General features: G+C 38.9%; 1 pseudogene; it reads right to left on the bottom strand.

Annotated features, from left to right (window-relative positions):
• LOC132010464 (RNA cytosine C(5)-methyltransferase NSUN2-like) overlaps positions 1 to 21,650 on the bottom strand; it is a 37,269-nt pseudogene that overhangs the window by 2,591 nt on the left and 13,028 nt on the right.

Raw genomic sequence — 21,650 nt, 5'->3', positions numbered from 1 at the left:
CCAGGTGGCTGCCCCCACCCACAGACACCTACCAGGCACCACTGGTTGGATGGGACTTGATATTTTAATTATTTTATGTCTTGGTGTGGACCTCCTTGGGTTCACCTTGTTTGGAGCTTTCATTGATTTCTAGGTCTGGCTATGTTTCCTTCCGTAGTTAGGAAAGGTTCCTGCTATTATCTCTTCAATAAATGTTCTGTTCCTCTTTCTCTTCCCCTTCTGGGACCCTTAAAATGTGAATGTTAGTTACTCAGGATTGTCCCAGAAGTCCCTTAAACTATCCTCAATAAAAAAAAAAAAAATTGGGGGAGTCACTTTGGTGGGTCAGTCAGTAAACTGTTTGCCTCTTGATCTCAGTTCAGTTCTTCTTTTCTGCCGAGCAGAGAGCATGATGCGGGGCTTGATCCCAGGACCCTGAGATCAGGACTCAAGCTGAAAGCAGAGGCTTTAACACACTGAGCCACCCAGGCACCCCTCTCAGCTCAGTTCTTAATCTCAGGGTTGTAAGTTCAAGCCCTGCATTGGACTCCATGCTAGTGTGGCACATACTTAAAAAAAAAATTTTTTTTTCTTTTTGCTTTTCAGCTTGGCTGCTTTCCACTGCCTTTTCATCCTTCCTTCCTTCCTTTCTTTCTTTCTTGTATAATTTTATTTATTGATTTTTTAAAAACATTTTATTTATTTAAGTAATCTCTATACCCAATGTGGGGCTTGAACTCATGACCCCAAGTCAAGAGTCCTCCAACTAGGCCAGCCAGATTTCCCCACTACCCTGTCTTTTAGATTGTTGATCCATTCTTCTGTATCTTCTAATCTGCTGTTCACTCTAGTTCATTTTAGTTACTGTACTCTTCAGCTCTGTTGGTTCCTCTTTATTTTTTTATTTTTTATTTTTTATAAACATATATTTTTATCCCCAGGGGTACAGGTCTGTGAATCACCAGGTTTACACACTTCACAGCACTCACCAAAGCACATACCCTCCCCAATGTCCATAACCCCACCCCCTTCTCTCAAAAACCCCTCCCCCCAGCAACCCTCAGTTTGTTTTGTGAGATTAAGAGTCACTTATGGTTTGTCTCCCTCCCAATCCCATCTTCTTTCATTTATTCTTCTCCTACCCACTTAAGCCCCCATGTTGCATCACCACTTCCTCATATCAGGGAGATCATATGATAGTTGTCTTTCTCTGCTTGACTTATTTCGCTAAGCATGATACGCTCTAGTTCCATCCATGTTGTTGCAAATGGCAAGATTTCATTTCTCTTGATGGCTGCATAGTATTCCATTGTGTATATATACCACATCTTCTTTATCCATTCATCTGTTGATGGACATCTAGGTTCTTTCCATAGTTTGGCTATTGTGGACATTGCTGCTATAAACATTCGGGTGCATGTGCTCCTTTGGATCACTACGTTTGTATCTTTAGGGTAAATACCCAGTAGTGCAATTGCTGGGTCATAGGGCAGTTCTATTTTCAACATTTTGAGGAACCTCCATGCTGTTTTCCAGAGTGGCTGCACCAGCTTGCATTCCCACCAACAGTGTAGGAGGGTTCCCCTTTCTCCGCATCCTCACCAGCATCTGTCATTTCCTGACTTGTTGATTTTAGCCATTCTGACTGGTGTGAGGTGATATCTCATTGTGGTTTTGATTTGTATTTCCCTGATGCCAAGTGATATGGAGCACTTTTTCATGTGTCTGTTGGCCATCTGGATGTCTTCTTTGCAGAAATGTCTGTTCATGTCCTCTGCCCATTTCTTGATTGGATTATTTGTTCTTTGGGTGTTGAGTTTGCTAAGTTCTTTAAAAATTCTGGACACTAGTCCTTTATCTGATATGTCGTTTGCAAATATCTTCTCCCATTCTGTCAGTTGTCTTTTGATTTTGTGAACTGTTTCCTTTGCTGTGCAAAAGCTTTTGATCTTGATGAAATCCCAATAGTTCATTTTTGCCCTTGTTTCCTTTGCCTTTGGCGTTGTTCCTAGGAAGATGTTGCTGCGGCTGAGGTCGAAGAGGTTGCTGTCTGTGTTCTCCTCAAGGATTTTGATGGATTCCTTTCGCACATTGAGGTCCTTCATCCATTTTGAGTCTATTTTTGTGTGTGGTGTAAGGAAATGGTCCAATTTCATTTTTCTGCATGTGTCTGTCCAATTTTCCCAACACCATTTATTGAAGAGGCTGTTTTTTTTCCATTGGACATTCTTTCCTGCTTTGTCGAAGATTAGTTGACCATAGAGTTGAGGGTCTATTTCTGGGCTCTCTATTCTGTTCCATTGATCTATGTGTCTGTTTTTGTGCCAGTACCATGCTGTCTTGATGATGACAGCTTTGTAATAGAGCTTGAAGTCCGGGATTGTGATGCCACCAATGGTTGCTTTCTTTTTCAATATCCCTTTGGCTATTCGAGGTCTTTTCTGGTTCCATATAAATTTTAGAATTATTTGTTCCATTTCTTTGAAAAAGATGGATGGTACTTTGATAGGAATTGCATTAAATGTGTAGATTGCTTTAGGTAGCATAGACATTTTCACAATATTTATTCTTCCAATCCAGGAGCATGGAACATTTTTCCATTTCTTTGTGTCTTCCTCAATTTCTTTCATGAGTACTTTATAGTTTTCTGAGTGTAGATTCTGTGTCTCTTTGGTTAGGTTTATTCCTAGGTATCTTATGGTTTTGGATGCAATTGTAAATGGGATTGACTCCTTAATTTCTCTTTCTTCTGTCTTGTTGTTGTTGTAGAGAAATGCAACTGATTTCTGTGCATTGATTTTATATCCTGACACTTTACTGAATTCCTGTACAAGTTCAAGCAGTTTTGGAGTGGAGTCTTTTGGGTTTTCCACATATAGTATCATATCATCTGCGAAGAGTGATAATTTGACTTCTTCTTTGCCAATTTGAATGCCTTTAATTTCCTTTTGTTGTCTGATTGCTGAGGCTAGGACCTCTTGTACTATGTTGAATAGCAGTGGTGATAATGGACATCCCTGCCGTGTTCCTGACCTTAGCGGAAAAGCTTTCAGTTTTTCTCCATTGAGAATGATATTTGCGGTGGGTTTTTCATAGATGGCTTTGATGATATTGAGGTATGTGCCCTCTATCCCTACACTTTGAAGAGTTTTGATTAGGAAGGGATGCTGTACTTTGCCAAATGCTTTTTCAGCATCTATTGAGAGTATCATATGGTTCTTGTTCTTTCTTTTATTGATGTGTTGTATCACATTGACTGATTTGAGGTTGATGTTGAACCAACCTTGCAGCCCTGGAATAAATCCCACTTGGTCGTGGTGAATAATCTTTTTAATGTACTGTTGAATCCTATTTGCTAGTATTTTGTTGAGTATTTTCGCATCTGTGTTCATCAAGGATATTGGTCTATAGCTCTCTTTTTTGATGGAATCCTTGTCTGGTTTTGGGATCAAGGTGATGCTGGCCTCATAAAATGAGTTTGGAAGTTTTCCTTCCATTTCTATTGTTTGCAACAGTTTCAGAAGAATAGGAATTAGTTCTTCTTTAAATGTTTGGTAGAATTCCCCCGGGAGGCTGTCTGGCCCTGGGCTTTTGTTTGTTTGGAGATTTTTAATGACTGTTTCAATCTCCTTACTGGTTATGGGTCTGTTCAGGCTTTCTATTTCTTCCTGGTTCAGTTGTGGTAGTTTATATGTTTCTAGGAATGCATCCATTTCTTCCAGATTGTCAAATTTATTGGCATAGAGTTGCTCATAGTATGTTCTTCTAATAGTTTGTATTTCTTTGGTGTTAGTTGTGATCTCTCCTCTTTCATTCATGATTTTATTTATTTGGGTCCTTTCTCTTTTCTTTTTGATAAGTCGGGCCAGGGGTTTATCAATTTTATTAATTCTTTCAAAGAACCAGCTCCTAGTTTTGTTGATTTGCTCTATTGTTTTTTTGGTTTCTATTTCATTGATTTCTGCTCTGATCTTTATGATTTCTCTTCTCCTGCTGGGCTTAGGGTTTCTTTCTTGTTCTTTCTCCAGCTCCTTTAGGTGTAGGGTTAGGTTGTGTACCTGAGACCTTTCTTGTTTCTTGAGAAAGGCTTGTACCGCTATATATTTTCCTCTCAGGACTGCCTTTGTTGTGTCCCACAGATTTTGAACTGTTGTATTTTCATTATCATTTGTTTCCATGATTTTTTTCAATTCTTCTTTAATTTCCCGGTTGACCCATTCATTCTTTAGAAGGATGCTGTTTAGTCTCCATGTACTTGGGTTCTTTTCAAACTTCCTTTTGTGGTTGAGTTCTTGCTTCAGAGCATTGTGGTCTGAAAATATGCAGGGAATGATCCCAATCTTTTGATACCGGCTGAGTCCTGATTTAGGACCGAGGATGTGATCTATTCTGGAGAATGTTCCATGTGCACTAGAGAAGAATGTGTATTCTGTTGCTTTGGGATGAAATGTTCTGAATATATCTGTGATGTCCATCTGGTCCAGTGTGTCGTTTAAGGCCTTTATTTCCTTGCTGATCTTTTGCTTGGATGATCTGTCCATTTCAGTGAGGGGAGTGTTAAAGTCCCCTACTATTATTGTATTATTGTTGATGTGTTTCTTTGATCTTGTTATTAATTGGTTTATATAGTTGGCTGCTTCCACGTTGGGAGCATAGATATTTAAAATTGTTAGATCTTCTTGTTGGACAGACCCTTTGAGTATGATATAGTGTTCTTCATCATCTCTTATTATAGTCTTTGGCTTAGAATCTAATCGATCTGATATAAGGATTGCCACTCCTGCTTTCTTCTGATGTCCATTAGCATGGTAAATTCTTTTCCACCCTCTCACTTTAAATCTGGAGGTGTCTTCGGGCGTAAAATGAGTTTCTTGGAGGCAACATATAGATGGGTTTTGTTTTTTTATCCATTCTGATACCCTGTGTCTTTTGACAGGGGCATTTAGCCCATTAACATTCAGGGTAACTATTGAGAGATATGAATTTAGTGCCATTGTATTGCCTGTAAGGTGACTGTTACTGTTACACTGATCTCTGTTCCTTTCTAATCTACCACTTGTAGGCTCTCTCTTTGCTTAGAGGACCCCTTTCAAGATTTCCTGTAGAGCTGGTTTGGTATTTGCAAATTCTTTCAGTTTTTGTTTGTCCTGGAAGCTTTTAATCTCTCCTTCTATTTTCAATGATAGCCTAGCTGGATATAGTATTCTTGGCTGCATGTTTTTCTCGTTTAGTGCTCTGAAAATATCATGCCAGCTCTTTCTGGCCTGCCAGGGTCTGTGGATAAGTCAGCTGCCAATCTAATATTCTTACCATTGTATGTTACAGACTTCTTTTCCCGGGCTGCTTTCAGGATTTTCTCTTTGTCACTGAGACTTGTAAATTTTACTATTAGGTGACGGGGTGTGGGCCTATTCTTATTGATTTTGAGGGGTGTTCTCTGAACCTCCTGAATTTTGATACTCGTTCCCTTTGCCATATTGGGGAAATTCTCCCCAATAATTCTCTCCAGTATACCATCTGCTTCCCTCTCTCTTTCTTCTTCTTCTGGAATCCCAATTATTCTAATGTTGTTTTGTCTTATGGTATCACTTATCTCTCGAATTCTCCCCTCGTGGTCCAGTAGCTGTTTGTCCTTCTTTTGCTCAGCTTCTTTATTCTCTGTCATTTGGTCTTCTATATCACTAATTCTTTCTTCTGCCTCATTTATCCTAGCAGTGAGAGCCTCCATTTTTGATTGCACCTCATTAATAGCTTTTTTTATTTCAACTTGATTAGATTTTAGTTCTTTTATTTCTCCAGAAAGGGCTTTTATATCTCTCGAGAGGGTTTCTCTAATATCTTCCATGCCTTTTTCGAGCCCGGCTAGAACCTTGAGAATTGTCATTCTGAACTCTAGATCTGACATATTACCAATGTCTGTATTGATTAGGTCCCTAGCCTTCGGTACTGCCTCTTGTTCTTTTTTTTGTGTCGAATTTTTCCGTCTTGTCATTTTGTCCAGATAAGAGTATATGAAGGGGCAAGTCAAATACTAAAAGGGTGGCAACAACCCCAGGAAAATATGCTTTAACCAAATTAGAAGAGATCCAAAATCATGAGGGTGGAGAAAGGGGATAAAAAGAGGTTCAAAAAGGAAGAAAGAAAAAAAGAAAGAAAAAAGAAAAAAAAAAAAGAAAAGAAAAGAAATAAAAAAAAAGAAAACACCTTTCAGAAAGTGGTTGTTTTTCTGTTTCCAGAATTGCTGTTCTTCTTCTTTTCGATCTGCCGATGGATTTTCAGGTGTTTGCAATCTTTAGATAAGCTATCTAGCTGATCTCCGGCTAGCTGAAGTAGTCTCAGCCTGCTACTTCTCGGCCATCTTGACTCCTCCCTCCTGTTGGTTCCTTTTTATATTTTTCTCTCTCTTTATTGAAGTTCTCACTGAATTCAGCCACACTTCTCTCAAGTCTGGTGAGCATCTTTAGGACCATACCTTTGAACTCTATTAGGTAGATTGCTTATCTACATTCTTTTTGGCTCTTTATGAGGTTTTGTCTTGTTCTTTAATCTGAAATATACTTGTCTCCATTTTATCTGTTTGTTTTTATGTATTTTGTAGTTCAGTTATGTCTCCTGGTCTTGAAAGTAGTGGCCTCATGTAGAAGGCATCCTCTGGGGCCCTGTAGTGCAATTCTTCTTGCCACAAGAACAAGGTATTTCAGGAGTGTCTACCATATGGGTTGTACATGCCCTCCTATTGTGACAGGGCTGTAACTGCTGTGAAAATGCTGGTGGTTGTGGCTGGCTTAGAGACCTAGCTATAACTGCTACAAGTATGGGGCTGACCCACTCACTGGGTTAGGAATCCCCTGGAAGGGCATCAGATGTGGCTTAGGCTGTCTGCTGGGTTTGGTCAGACAGTAGTCACTTTGGGGGAATACTGGTCCTAACTGAGACTCCCTGCTGAATGTGGCAGGGAAGAAGCCAAATTGGAGGGGTACCTTCTGGGACAGGAATGTTGGGTGAGGTGGGTCTACAAGGGAACACTAATGCAGGTTGGACAGTACTAGTAAAGTTAATGGAAAGCATCAGAACTGGCTCCCACAAGTGTCCAGACAGCTTGGTTGAAGGAAAAAAGGAAAAATGGTGACTGGCACTTCTACTTCCAGAGAAAGCTTCTTCAGATCCCTGACCCTCTGGCACATGTCCTAAAATTAGTCAGTAAATAGTTAGGTGTAAGTCAGGCTCTTTTTTTTTTTCTTCTTCTTCTTTTTTCTCAGAATGAAAGAGAGAGAGAGAGAGTACAAGCAGGGGGAACAGCTGGCAGAGAGAGGAGCGGGCTCCCTGTAGAGCACAGAACCTGACATGGGGCTCCACCCCAGGACCCTGGGATCATGACCTGAGCCAGAGGCAGATGCTTAACTGACTGAGCCACCCAGGTACCCCACCCAGGCTCCTTTCAAACTGATGCCTCTGTGGTAGAATGATATAGAATGCTTCTCCTTTAAGAATGAAGACTTGGAGCAAAATAAGTCAATCAGAGAAAGACAACTATCATATGATCTCCCTGATATGAATAAGTGGAGATGCAACTTGGGGGGTTTGGGGAGTAGGAAAAGAATAAATGATCAAGATGGGCTCGGGAGGGAGAGAAACCATAAGAGACTCTCAATGTCACAAAACAAACTGAGGGTAGCCAGGGGGAGGGGGGTAAGGAGAGGGTGATGGGGTTATGGACATTGGGGAGGGTATGTGCTATGTGCTATGGTGACTGCTGTGAAGTGTGTAAACCTGGCGATTCACAGACATGTACCCCTGGGGCTAATAATACATTATATGTTTATAAAAAAATTAAAAAACTAAAAAAAAAAAAAAAAAAAAAAAAAAAAACTTAAATTGGGGAGGAAAAAAAAAAAGAAGAAGAAGAATAAAGACTTGGTTCCTGTAGCCCTATGGTTCTCCCTGAGTTAATGTCTACCAATTTCCAAAAGCAGACATTATGGGGGATTATCTTTCTGGTTTGGGCCTCTAAACCAGGGCTGGGGGTACCTGATATGGTTCTTGATCCCCCTCACTACTCAAGGAGGACTTCTACACCACTGATATCTCTCCTCCTTGTTGGTCACCACCCTGAAGGTTTGTTTTCTGATCATGTTTCTGCCTCTACAGCCCTTCTGGATATAGCTTTTTCTTTATGTCTTTAACTATGGATGATCTCTTCTTCCAGTCTTCAGGTTGTTTTCAGAGTGAATTGCATTATATGTAGTTGTTGCCTCAATGTGTCTATGTTAGGAGGTAGGCTCAGAATCCTCCTACTCTACCATTCTCCCTGGCTCTCACCAACTGGAGTCTTTCTTGAAAGATAGCCTCATTGTTTATGTGTAAGAAAGAAGCAGAACCTCTTCGGCCTCTGGTCATTGGCATGCAAGTGAGGCCAGAAATGACCACAGCTATTGCAGCATCAGATTTAGAGGTAGACTGAATGCACTGGAGTGATTGAAAAGGGAGACCATAACCCCGCATTTATAATCCTAATCCAGGAGCTGCCCTGCTCATTTTGGATTCTTTTATGTGAAAAAAATATTCTTGTAGTTGAAACCAGCTAAATTTATTTTCTGTTACCTATAGCTTTAGGTATTATTTAGAAGGGTAGGTGAGGGTGAATTTCTGGTATTTTGGAAAGGCCCTGGGGTAACCTCAAAGCTTTAAATGCGGAGGGCCCAATCCAGCTGAGATATACTCTTTCCCATGGTTGCTGGCCCTTCCTTCATTCCATGTCTGATTTCTAGGAGGCCTAAGGACCTCTCAGATGAGGTCTGTGGTGCTGTCTTTGATGGTCCTAAAAGTGCCTTCATTTCCTAGATAAAATTTTCTTCCAAGCACTCTCGACTTATTGATGGTTTGTGTTTTCTGATTATACAAGTTTTACACGTTAGTAGCAGAAAGACAAAAGGATGCAAAAAAAAAAAAAAAAAAAAAAAAAAAACACCCAAAAGCAAAAAACCTGGTAACCTTAGTATTCAACTGTTTCGGTGTACACAATGGGTATTATTTGTGTTTCTGATTCATTTTATTCCCATTTCAAAAATGTGCTCCTCATATTCTACAGATAGTTTTAAGATTTACTCATATATTTGAGAGCCAAGCACACGTGGGAATGGGGTAGGGGTAGAGGGAGAAGGAGAAGGAGAGAAGCAGCTTCCCACTGAGTACAGAACACAGTGTGGGGCTCAATCTCATGACCCCAAGATCATGACATGAGCCGAAATCAATTGTCAGACATTTAACAAACTGAGACACCCAGGAACCCCTCTATATATAGTTTTATGTCCCATCATCTGAACTCAAAATTGTAACTTAAGGTTATTTTCCATATATCATTAAATGTATTTTAAATCTTATTTAATGATTGCACACCAATTTATAGCCCAAGTATGTAATAAGTTACAAACTTGTTATATTTTACATGAGGATGCATTTATGACAATCTTGCATAATTTAAGCTTTGCATAATTCCAGACTCTCTTTTTCATAAATAGTTATACTCAAGTGGTTTCTCTAAATATTAATAACAAACACCACTGACACTGAGCACACCAGCTTTGGACAGTAATCCTTGGACTTAAAATTTGGAGGTAATTTACATTATTTCAAAATTTGTTAACAAATGTTAGAACTCTTGTTATGTGTTGGCCACATGTCTAGGTTTTTGGGAACTATGACTAGGAGTTAACATTCTGGTTGGAGACAAATAAACGTGATCATATTTACCTATTTAACATGTTTATTGCATTTGAAGTGGATAAGAGATATGGGGAGGAAAAGCAAACTGGGGCAGGGCAGGGGAGATTGGAAGTGCCAGCCTTTGAGCTACGGTGTGGAATCAGGAGTGGCTGGGCTCACAGAGCATTGAGAGAACCTGATTGGCTTTCCCAATCAAGCAAAATGCTTTGCTTTATTGCTAATAGGAATCCATTGACTTGTGGGGATGTATTATTAATGGCTGACCAAAGAGCCAGGTAAGAGAAGTGCTCTAATATGATGAGGGAGAAGAAGGCAAGCTGAGGGCAAACCACAAGATAACATTCTGGAAACCCCCTTCCTCCCACCCCAAGGTGCAATTTTTGTGACATTCCTCTGGAACTCCTGGCTGCCCCAGAAAAAAGGAAAGGGAAAAACAAATGGTTAACTGATAGAGATCATAGTCACGCAGGATATGAGTCTCCATCAGTTTTCACTGTCTTAATGATGTATAAGAAAAAAGCAATCTCCAGAAACCTATAGGCTCAATTTCCTGGAGCCCTAACCTCACCCTCCCTTCCATAAGACAGAAAATTTTATATAATCAATCATTCCTCACAACCCCAGTGCAGCTCTTTCTGCCCATGGATCCTGTCCCCATACTTTAATAAAACCACTTTTTGCATCAAAGACATCTCAAATTCTTTCTTGGCCATTGGCTCTGAACCCCACCACTTCAAACCACAACACATAGATGTCTCCTTAATCAGGATATGCTATCTGTCCATGGAAGTCATATCCTTATCATTGTCAAAGCACCAAGTCTCACAAAATGAGCAAATGAGGGAATGGTTCATTGTCCAGTCCTCTCCCATGTAGCATGATCAGAAACTCCCCAAATTAAAGAACATTACTCCTTACACACTTAAGTGGTGTAATTTTATTCTCACAAAAACTCTCATTTTTTTCAGGAGAATAAACTAAAGTGTAAAGGAAGAGAGTGATTTTTCTGAAGTCATTGAATGTCCTTCTTTGCAGGCTCCTCCTATACTCAACCTCTAATTATCTGCAGTCCTCAGGGCTGGGTCCTTGGTTTTTTGGCCTCCATCCTTTCTCTTCCCTGGATTCCAATATTATCTAACTGCTGACTACTCCCAAATTTTATCTCTGCTTTTAACTTTTCTTCTGAAGCCTTCTCCCATGTAACATTTCCACTTAGTTGTCAATAGGCAGAACTCATTTTTCTCCCTTCAACCTTCTTCTCCCTTAGTCTTTCCAATCTTAACAAACACCTCTACTCTCCATTCACTTCATATATCCAAAAATCAGTTGTCCTTCTATACTCCATTTATTAAGAAGCAGAGAAATCTTTTGGCGATTTAAAAAGCATGCAGAACGGGCGCCTGGGTGGCTCAGTGGGTTAAGCCGCTGCCTTCGGCTCAGGTCATGATCTCAGGGTCCTGGGATCAAGTCCCGCATCAGGCTCTCTGCTCAGCAGGGAGCCTGCTTCCTCCCCTCTCTCTCTCTCTCTGCCTGCCTCTCTACGTACTTGTGATCTCTCTCTGTCAAATAAATAAATAAATAAAATCTTTAAAAAAAAAAAATAAATAAATAAAAAGCATGCAGATTAATTGCTTCTTGGCCTTTTGGCTAAGATCAAGTGTAAAAAGCATGCAGATTAGAAATGAAGAAATAAAACTGTAACTATTTTCAGATGATGTTTCTCTGAGTTAAAAATCCCAGAGTATCTGTAAAACTCCCAGAACTAATAAGTGATTTTAGCAAGGCCACATGGTATAAGAGAAACATACATAAATCAATTGCATTTCTATATACTAACAACAAACATGTGGAAACTCAAAAATAATACCAAGGAAAATGAAGTAAATAGCTATTAATCTGACAAAACAGTACAGAATTGGTATGCTGAAAATCACAAAATGCTGAAGCACAAAATCCAATATCTAAATAAATGGAGAGATATGGAGAGATATGGAGTAGAAGACCCAACATCATAAAGGTATCAGTTCTGCCCAGATTGCTCTATACATTTATTGAAATTCCTATCAAGACTCCAGAAAGGTTTTATTATTTTTTTGTAGTCATATACAAACTTATTTTTAAAATTTCCAGGAAGAGACAAAGGAGCTAAAACAGATAAAAACACCATACTGAAGAAGAATAAAGTGAAAGAATCAATCTTGACTTCAAAATTTATTATATAGCTACAGTATACACACACACACACACACACACACACACAGAGTGTGTATATATATATATATATATATATATATGTATATACATATATATATGTATATACATATATATATGTATACAGAAGACAGTGTGGTATTGTGGAGGAATAGATACTTAGATCAATGGAACACAATACTGAGCATACCAACTCAACCCAGTTTTTGACAAGGGTACAAAAGCAACTTATTGGAGGGATAGAGAGAACACCAACAGATGGAACTGGAATAAATGCACCTCCATAGGCAAAAAACAAAAAAATCCCAAACCAACCTAAATCTCTCATCTTACAAAAAAACAAAACAAAACAAAACAAAAATTTCTCAAAATGGATTATATGCTTAAGTATAAAAAAATTTAAAAACTTTTTAGAAAAAAGTAAAAAATCTTTAGAACTTAGAGCTAAAGAACTGGCACCAAAAGCCCAACTTATTTTTCGTTTTTTATTTAAATTCAACTTAGTTAACATATAGTGTTTCATTAGGTTCAGAGATAGAATTTAGTGATTCATCAGCTGCATATAACACCCAGTGCTCATTACATCAATTGCCCTTCTTAATGCCCATCACCCAATTACCCCATCCTCCCACCCACCTCCCCTCCAGCAACCCTGTTTGTTCTCTGTAGTTAAGAACCTCTTATGGTTTGCTTCCTTCTCTGTTTTTGTCTTTTCTTGTTTTTCCTTCCCTTTCCCTATGTTCACCTGCTTTGTTTCTTAAATTCCACACACTCATGAAATTATATGGTATTTGTCTTTCTCTGACTGACTTATTTTGCTTAGTATAACACCCTCTAGTTCCTTCGGCATCATTGTAAATGGCAAGATTTCATAGTCTTTGATGGCTGAGTAATATTCCATCATATATGCATGATATATGTATCATATATGTATGATACATCATACACATCATATGATACATCATATATGTATCCTATATGTATGATGGAATATATAAATATATCTATAGATATAGATAATGGAATATATAAATATATAATATCTATATATCCCCCACACCTTCTTTATCCATTCTTCTGTTGATGGACAGCTAGGTTCTTTCCATATCTTGGCTATTGTAGACATTGCTGCTATAAACATTTGGGTACATGTGTCCCTTCAAATCATTATTTTGGTATTTTTAGATAAACACCTAGTAGTGCAATTGCTGAGTTGTAGGGAGTTCTATTTTTAACTCAAAACCCCAACTTATAAAAAGAAAAACTGATAAATCAGACCTCATTAAAATTAAAAACTTCTGCTTTGTGAAAGGCTTATTAAATGAAGAAAACAGAGGCGCCTGCGTGATTCTGCCTTTGGCTCAGGTTGTGATCCCAGAGTCTTGGGATTGAGCCCACATCGGGGTCTCTGCTTGGCAAGGGAGACTGCTTCCCACCTCCCTCTCTCTGCCTGCCTCTCTGCCTACTTGTGATCTCTGTCAGTCAAATAAATAAATAAAATCTTTTAAAAAATAAAATAAAATAAAATGAAGAACATACAAATCTAGAAGAAAATATTTTCAAAGCACATATATGACAAAAGGTTTGTACATAGAATACATAAGACAAATCACTTTCAAAAGTTAACAGTAAGAAAATAATCCAAATAAACATTGGGCAAAAGACATGAACAGACATTTCACTGAAGAGGATAGCAGATGGCAAATAAGCCCATGAAAAATGCCCAGTATCATCAGCCCTTTGGAAAATGCAAATTAAATCCATGATACCTATCAGAATAGCTAACACCATACACCATCACCTAGCTAAAAATAGTGAAAACACCGAATGTTGGTGAAGATGTAGAAAAACTGGATTATTCACACATGATGGTGAAAATTTTAAATGGTATAGCCACTCTGGGAAAAAGTCTAGAAGTTTCATATAAAACTAATCATGCAACTACCTTAGAGCCTAGTAACTACACACTTGGGCATTTATCTCAGAGAAATGAAGACTTACATTACATAGAAACCTGCACATAGCAAAACCTATTCAACAGCAAATTTATTTGTAAAGGCTGAAAACTAGAAATGACCCAAATTTCATTCAGTATGTAAATGGATATCAAATTGTGGTACATTTATACCATGGAATACTATTTGGCAATAAAAAGGAACATAAATCGGTACAAACACCAACTTGGATAAATCTTGAGGGCATTATGCTGAATGAAAGCAGCCAGTCTCAAAAAAAAATTACATACTCTATGTTTCCATTCATATAACATTCTTGAAATAATAATGTTATAGATATGATAGAGAGATTATAGGTTGCCAAGGGTTTAGGTGAGGAAGGGGGATACTTGTGGCTGTAACGGGATAATATAAGAGCACTGTGCTGATGAGCAGTTTTGTATATTGACTATGAGGGTGGTAACATGAATTTACACGTGTGGAAAAACTGCATAAAATTATATATACACATACACAAATAAATACATGTAAAACTGGTAAAATTTGAGTAAGTTCTGCTTATTCTACCAATGCCAATATTCTGGTTTTGAAATTGTGCTGTAGTTGTGCCAGATTTTTCCACTGGGAAAAACTGAGTGAAGGATACATGGAACTTCTTATATTTCCTTGCAATGTTCTGGGAGTATATAATTATTTCAAATAAAAAGTTAACAAACAATAAGATGAAATGTTTAGAGGGTTATAGCACTCTTCTGTTTATAACCCCTTCACTACTTTTCCACTGCTCTCAAGAGTAATTTCTTAAACAGCTTACAAAGTCTGTATGAGCTAGCGCCTATCCACTTCTCCCCTTGCTTGCTATTTTCCGGTCTCATAAGTCACCCCTCAAATCTTAGATCATGGTAACAGCTCTTTCCAGCCACAAGACCTTGTTCTTCCTGTTTGCATATATACTCTATTTTCTCTCTTTTTAAGAGCTTTTGACTTAAATATCATCCGAGGAAAGGCCTTCCCTGACCATTATATTTCTTGTGGCACTATGATGTTAATTTCATTCATTGGGTTTATTACAATTTGGATTATTTATCTTTTCATTGACTTTTTATCTTCTCTCTAAGTAGACTGCATGTTCCTTAAGAGCTGGAAACTTTCTTGTCTTGTTTTGTGTTGTATTCTGGCATCTGGCATTCTGCCCAGCACATAGTTCCAGCTAAATGAGTAAATCTATGAATTAATAGAAAGTTGGAATGAACACAATGGTTTGCTATCTCTCACTGCAACACACCTTTTATAGCCCTTTCTGCCTTACTCCTTACCAGATAAAAGCTTTGGCAGCAACATGCAGTTGCCCCAAAATTAGTGACTTGTAACAGCACAAACTTATTGTCTTATAGCTGTGGAGGTCAGCAGTCCAAAATGAATGCTACCGAGCTAAAATTTATGTGCCAGCAGGCCTCTGTTCCTTTCTCAAGGCTCTAGGGAAGAATCCATTTTATTGTCTTTTCCAGATTCTAAAGGCAGTCTGTATTCCTTGATCATGGCCTTTCCTATCTTCAAAGTCAGCAATGTCTGGTCAAGTCTTTCACAGCAATCACTGACACTTTTTCTTTTGCCACCCTCTTCCGTGTTTAGGGATCCTTGTCATTACACTGGTTCAAGATCATCAATCTATTTTAAGGTGAGTCTAATTTCACCTGCTACCTTAATTCTTCATTGTCACATAACATAAAACATAACATAACAACAGCATATTCACAGGTTCTCTGGATTAGGATGTAGACACATTGGAAGGCCATTGTTCTGACTGTCATACCATTAGACTCCAATTTCCATAAAGAAAGTGAGTCCTCTGTTCATAACTTGATCCAGATCTAGTTTACTCAATAAATTGTTGAAACAAAGTTAAATAACATAACCCATGGATAGTAACAGTGCCTAGCACGTGACTAGCACGTGACAGATACACTTACCCTTTACCCACTAAAGGTCTTTTTTTCCCAGCCCAGCTCCACCCAAAATAGTCAGAAAGTTCTTTGGGGCTTTGCTTAAAATTACTTCTTACATAAACCGAAGTCTTCCTCCTTATTTCTGTGGGCACAATAATGGTTTTTTCCAACATAGGTTTCATTAACCTGTTAGCTTTACTAGGTTATGGACAAGCTGGATAGTGACTGCCTCATTCATTTTTGAGTTCTCCATAGTTGCTAGCATGAGGTAAGCTTTTATGTAGTTAAGAGTAAAGGGGAAGAGCAAAGGGAAAGATCAGAGCAAGACAGCAATTGGGGAGTGTGAGAATCAAAAAGAAACCTCTTTCAGTCTTTCATTTCCTCACATTAATAAGAATCTCCATTGCAAAGTGGCTAGGGTGGGGTGCTGGCATTGGTGAATACATTTGTAAGAAGGTATTAGAATCAGATGCTTCTTCCCTTATTCCTCTGTGGGAACATTCAATTCCCATTAATGCCATCAACCCCAGAACCTGCAGCCCATCTGATGTGTATCTCTTTGCCGAGAGTGAAAGTAGCCTTTTTAAAAGTTTTGATTACATGATAGCTCTGCCTCCCAATCTGGCCACTTACTTTGTGATCTCTCAAGTTTGGGGAGGGCATCTATCACTCTCCTTTGCTGCCTGGTTTCCTTCACCATCTTCTTGGTACATGGATTGCTGCCCCTTGCCTGTCGAAGGTCATACCTGAAAGCCTACATCTTGGCTGAATAGCTTTTCCTTTCCAGAAAGTGCAGAAGGTGACTTCCATGCACTTTAAAAAGTGGGTGTGCTTTTATTTTTCTTTTTTCTTCAAAGATACTTTAAACTCTTCGGTCAACATTTTTTTTTTTTTTATTTATTTATTTATTTATTTGACAGAGAGAAATTACAAGTACACTGAGAGGCAGGCAGAGAGAGAGAGAGAAGGAAGCAGGCTCCCTGCTGAGCAGAGAGCCCGATGCGGGACTCGATCCCAGGACCCTGAGATCATGACCTGAGCCGAAGGCAGCGGCTTAACCCACTGAGCCACCCAGGCGCCCATCGGTCAACATTTTTTTATCATTTTCCTTTCAGATACCCAAGGTCAAGTCCTATTTTTAGCCATTGTTCTCCCCACTGGGGTTCTCCTCAGAGCATCCCAGCTACTGGGGCTGTACTTTTATAAGCTTCTTCAAGGGATAGTACACAGGTAGCCACATCTCATTTCTTCCCCCCTTTAAGTAGGCTAAATCTCCTACAAATAATTTGCTTATTGAATGCCTAGTTATTCTTGGATAATAACAACTTGAGTAAGAATAACTGATTGGAAATAGAAGAAAAACACATAACTGTGATTGCTTTGAGAGAGAATATTCTTTACCAAGTGTTCTCTTGAGTAGAGTACGGGGTATGTTTGAAAGAAATACTTTGTTAAGCCATTAGTAAGCAGGTGAGACCCTGAGGGGACAGGGTGAGCATAAAATGGTTAGTGAAAGAGCAGAGAAGAGATTTGTGGGTTGAGAGAAGGGGGAAGTGGAAATTAATGAAAAAGGGAGAAGGGCAGGGAGAAGAAGAAGAGAAAATAGCCATTGAGGCGGCTGAAGGCCATGTATTTTAAGATGGGACCCTTTCACACGATCCCTCAAATCCTTGATGAAATATAGCAAAACCACAAAATATCTCACCTGAGTAAATTCTTATATGAACTGGTGAGGCCAGGTTGGTGTGATGCAAACTTGGAAAAACCTAATGCTGTCAGGTTGAAAGGTATGAGATATGTGAAGATGTAAACCACAGGATTTCATAGAAACTGTAGAAAGGGCAAAATTAAAACCAGAATTAGAACTTCCCTGATTGCCTCTAAGTCCGTAAGTGAGAAATATTATCTAAAAACAGTTACACTTCAGTTTGTAGCAATAGCTGACTTGTACAACCCTCCTTCTGATACCATACTTCAAGACCCAGCTCTGCCCCAACTCACCAAAAGCCTTCTCTCCTATAACTGATGTTCTCAGTGGTGTCCCTGTCCTCTAAAATTCTGCCCTTATCAACTTTGGTACACAGTTTAGTGCTTAAAGTTAGTATCTTGTGTTAGTACAAAGTTATTAAAAAACACAAAGCCTTCAGCGACCTTTTGGAAGTGTTATAAAGAAGAGACATTATGATTGGGTCAGAGGGATCCAAAAGAGTGAGAACAACAGATAACTGTCCTTGCTGATAGTGGCATCTGGGGACAGCAATGGCTACAGTATAATTAGTGGTGATTAGAGTCCAGTGTAATTCACAGTAACCAAAACTGGATACTGGTGTTTGAGGCAGTCTCTAGGGGCTTGAATTTGGACATTTTTTTGTGACTACACAACTTGGGCTAGTTTCTCATCCTCCTTGGCATTCTTTGTTTTTTAAGTTTTTTATTATATTCAATTTAGTTAACTTACAGTGTATTATTAGATACAGGGGTAGAATTTAGTGATTCATCAGTTGCATATAACACCCAGTGCTCATTACATCAATTGTCCTCCTTAATGCCCATCACCCAATGACCCCTTCCTCCCACCCACCTCCCCTCCAGCAACCCTCACTTTGTTCTCTAGAGTTAAGAGTGTCATGGTTTGGGGCATCTGGGTGGCTCAGTCGTTAACCATCTGCCTTCAGCTCAGGTCATGATCCAGGGTCCTGGGATTGAGCCCCACATCAGTTTGCCTGCTCAGTGGGAAGTCTGCTTCTCCCTCCCCCACTCCCCCTCTCTCGCTGTCTCTGCCAAATAAATATATAAAATTTTTTAAAAAAGAATCTCATGGTTTGCCTCTCCATTTTCCTCTTGTTTTATTTTTCCTTCCTTTCCCCTGTGTTTATCTGTCTCATTTCTTAATTCCACATGAGTGAAATCATATGGTATTTGTCTTTCTCTGACTGACTGAATTTCTTAGCATAACACCCTCTAGTTCCATCCACATCATTGCAGACGGCAACATTTCATTCTTTTTGACGGCTGAGGAATAATCCATTTTATATGTATGTATGTGTGTGTGTGTACACACACACACACACACGTACATACATACATACCATATCTTTAACATCTTTATCCATTCATCTGTCAATGAACATTTGAGTTCTTTTCATATTTTGATTACTGTGGACATTGGTACTATAAACATTGGGGTGAAATGTGCCCCTTTGAATCATTATTTTTGTATCCTTTTGATGGAAACCTAGAAGTGCAATTGCTGGGGTGTAGGATCACTCTATTTTTAACTCTTTGAGGAACTTCCATCTATTTTCCAGAGTGGCTGCACCAGTTTGCATTCTCACGAACAGTGTAAGAGGGTTCCCCTTTCTCCACATCCTCAACATCTTTTGTTTCCTGAGTGGTTAATTTTAACCATTCTGATATGTGTGAGGTGGTATCTCATTGTGGTTTTGATTTGTATTTCCCTGATGCTGAACGATGTTGAGCATTTTTTCATGTGTCTGTTAGTCATTTGTATGTCTTTAGAGAAATGTCTGTTTATGTCTTCTGCCCACTTCTTTTTTTTTTTTTAAAGATTTTATTTATTTATTTGACAGGCAGAGATTACAAGTAGGCAGAGAGGCAGGCAGAGAGAGAGAGGAGGAAGCAGGCTCCCCACTGAGCAGAGAGCCCGACGTGGGGCTCGATCCCAGGACCCTGGGATCACGACCCGAGCCAAAGGCAGAGGCCCCAACCCACTGAGCCACCCAGGTGCCCCTTCTGCCCACTTCTTGACTGGATTTTTTGGTTTTCAGGGTTTTGAGTTTGATAAGTTCCTCATCTGTTTTAGATATTAGTGTTTTATCTAATATGTCATTTGCAAATATCTTTTCTCGTTCCATAGGTTGTCTCTGAGTTTTATTGACTGTTTCTTTTGCTGTGCAAAAGCTTTTTATCCTAATGAAGTCCTAATAGTTCAATTTTGCTTCTGTTTCCCTTGCCTTTGGAGATGTTTCTAGGAAGAAGTTGCTGAGGCTGAGGTCAAAGAGGTTGCTGCCTGTGTTCTCCTTTAGGATTCTGATGGTTTCCTATCCCACATTTAGGTCTTTCAGCCATTTTGAGTTTATTTTTTTGTATGGTCTAAGAAAGTGGTTCATTTTCTGGGACACCTGGGTGGCTCAGTCAGTTAAATATCTGTCTTCAGCTCAAGTCATGATCAAGATCCTGGGATAGAGTCCCCAGTCAGGCTCCTTGCTCAGTGGGGAGACTGATTCTCCCTCTGCTTGTCACTCCCCCTGTTGGTGCTTGCTCTCTCTCTCTGACAAATAAATAAAATTTTAAAAAAAAGAAGAAGAAGAAAGTGGTCCATTTTCCTTCTGCATGTGACTGTCCAATTTTCCCAACATTTGTTGAAAAGATTGTCTTTTTTCCATTGGATATTCTTTCCTAATTTGTCAAAGATTAGTTGACCAAAGAGTTGTGGGTCTATTTCTGGATTCTCTATTTTGTTCCATTGATCTATGTGTCTATTTCTATACCAGTACTATACTGGCTTGATGACTACAACTTTGTAATACAGCTCAAAGTACAGAACTATGATGCCTCCAACTTTGGTGTTCTTTTTCAACATTCCTTTGGCTATTGAGGATCTTTTCTGGTTCCATACTAATTTTAGGATTGTTCCAGCTCTATAAAAAATGTTGATGGTATTTTGATAGGGATTGCACTGAATGTGTAGTGTTTTGTGTAGCGCAGACATTTTAACAGTATTTGTTCTTCCAATCCATGAGCATGGATTTTCTATTTCTTTGTGTCTTGCTCAATTTCTTTCATAAGTGTTCTATAGTTTTCAGAGTACAGATCTTTTACCTCTTTGATTAGGTTTATTCTTAGGTGTCTTAGGGCTTTGGTGCAATTGTAAATGGGATGGATTCCTTGATTTCTCTTTCTGCTGCTTCATTGTTAGTGTATAGAAATGCAACAGACTTCTATGCATTGGTTTTATACCTTGTGACTTTGCTAAATTCCTGTATCAGTTCTAGCAATTTTTTGGTGGAGTATTTTGGATTTCCTACAGAATATCATGTCACCTACAAAGAGTGAAAGTCTGATTTCTTCTTCGATGATCTGGATACCTTTTCATTTTGTTCTCTGATTGCTGAGGCTAGAACCTTCAGTAGTATGTTGAACAACAGTGATATGAGCAGACATCCCTGTCATGTACCTTCCTGATCTTAGGGAAAAAGCTGTTTTCCCTGAGGGGAGGATTTTTGCTATAGGTTTTTGTTTGTTTGTTTTTGTTTTTTGGGTTTTTTTGCTTGTTTGTTTTTGTATATGGTTTTTATGATATTGAGGTATGTTCCCTCTACCCCTACATTGTGGAGAGTTTTTATTAAGAAAGGATGCTATATTTTGTCAAATGCTATATTTTGTCAAATGGCTTTTATTCTTTCTTTTATTAATGTGGTGTATCATGCTGACTGATTTGTGGATGTCAAACTATACCTACCACCCAGGAATAAATCCCACTTGGTCATCGTGAAAAATCCTTTTGATGTACCGTTGGTGTTGCAGAACCTGGAATGGATCCTGATGGAAGAACCAAGAGGCACTTGGAAACTTTGGAGGATGGGAGGTTTATTTAACACAGGTGGGCTCACACAAGGTTGTTCTCCAAAGGTCTGAGCCCCGAGCCCAAGTAGGGAAGGGGATTTATACCCTTCTACTTCCACATACTTAGTACTTTGGTGTGTGTGGGAAGCGGGGTAGGAAAGAAGAACCCAGAAGGGCTTTGAGACAGGAACTGGAATTCCCTTTCTGGTTTGGTCAGCCATCTTAGAGTACAGTTTTTCCCTATCATTGG

Source organism: Mustela nigripes, chromosome 2, assembly GCF_022355385.1.
Source record: "Mustela nigripes isolate SB6536 chromosome 2, MUSNIG.SB6536, whole genome shotgun sequence".
Classification (NCBI taxonomy): Eukaryota; Metazoa; Chordata; class Mammalia; order Carnivora; family Mustelidae; genus Mustela; species Mustela nigripes.
Note: the sequence above shows the minus strand (reverse complement) of the source record. Positions and strands in the feature narration are given on the sequence as shown.